The sequence below is a fragment of the Sinocyclocheilus rhinocerous genome, unplaced genomic scaffold (assembly GCF_001515625.1).
Source record: "Sinocyclocheilus rhinocerous isolate Xijiao unplaced genomic scaffold, SAMN03320098_v1.1 C36219396, whole genome shotgun sequence".
NCBI lineage: Eukaryota > Metazoa > Chordata > Actinopteri > Cypriniformes > Cyprinidae > Sinocyclocheilus > Sinocyclocheilus rhinocerous.
This window is the reverse complement of record NW_015776137.1, coordinates 1-915: the sequence shown is the minus strand read 5'-3', so window position 1 is coordinate 915 and position 915 is coordinate 1. Positions and strand designations below refer to the sequence as shown.

Here is a 915-nt window from a genome sequence, read left to right as displayed (position 1 = left end):
TACCGAACGGTTCAATACGAATACGCGTATCGTTACACCCCTATTAATTAGTCATTTATTAATAGTTATTCACATTAATTGTATTTAATCTGCCAATACAGATAGTATATCATTGCTAACTCTGTGAGTTTATATATAGATCCATTTTGATGGCTGGAGTGAGGAGTATGATTTTTGGCTAGATGCTGATAGCCCAGATCTGCACCCAGTAGGCTGGTGTCAGAAGACAGGTCATCCTCTACAACACCCCAACGGTAACATACTGTTCGACACATTTATATACAGTGTTTCCACACATGGCCCTACCAGACTCATAATCAAACTCGTAATTATAACTATATCAGGTCCCAGAGATTCTCCAGTGCCTCCAGGACAAGGCTGCCCAACCCCAGGATGCAACGGAGTCGGACATATTAGAGGACCTCGGTATGGGACACATTACACGTAAGTTATACACATACTGTTGCACATACAACCCATAATGTTCATTCAAATGCAACTGAGTCTCTTTCCCATTTTTAGGGCGGTGAGCTGTCCATACTCGGATGTGAATTTGAATAAGGACGGGCTGGTGCCGGACAGACTGAACGGGGAGAGGCCGGTCACGCTCAGTGGACCTCCGCGGCACCGCCGTGCTGAAACGCTCACTCAGACGCACCCTCCCACACCCAGCGCCAGCACCCCTGAAGCCCCTGACACCACCACAGACGCCTGTCCACCAGCTCGCTCAGTGCGTGAGCACGTTGTGTGAGTGTCATGAGTTACTTACAGTTTTACTTCTCTCTCCCTCTCACACACACACACACACTCTCACTCCTCATCTCTTTCTCATTCCTCCTGTACTTCAGGTCTGGCAGCGCTCCCAAATGTGTCAAGCCACCTCAAGTGAAGCAGGAAGGTGACGGGAAAGGTACA

At 48.1% G+C, this 915-nt stretch overlaps 1 long non-coding RNA gene across 1 annotated transcript; it reads left to right on the top strand.

The window, feature by feature from the left end:
* Window positions 1–143: 143 nt before the first annotated feature.
* On the top strand, window positions 144–910 carry LOC107735664 (uncharacterized). The gene is made up of 4 exons (XR_001639476.1): window positions 144–254; window positions 345–444; window positions 523–747; window positions 849–910. It is a non-coding gene; the product is annotated as an uncharacterized LOC107735664 (long non-coding RNA).
* Window positions 911–915: the final 5 nt, after the last annotated feature.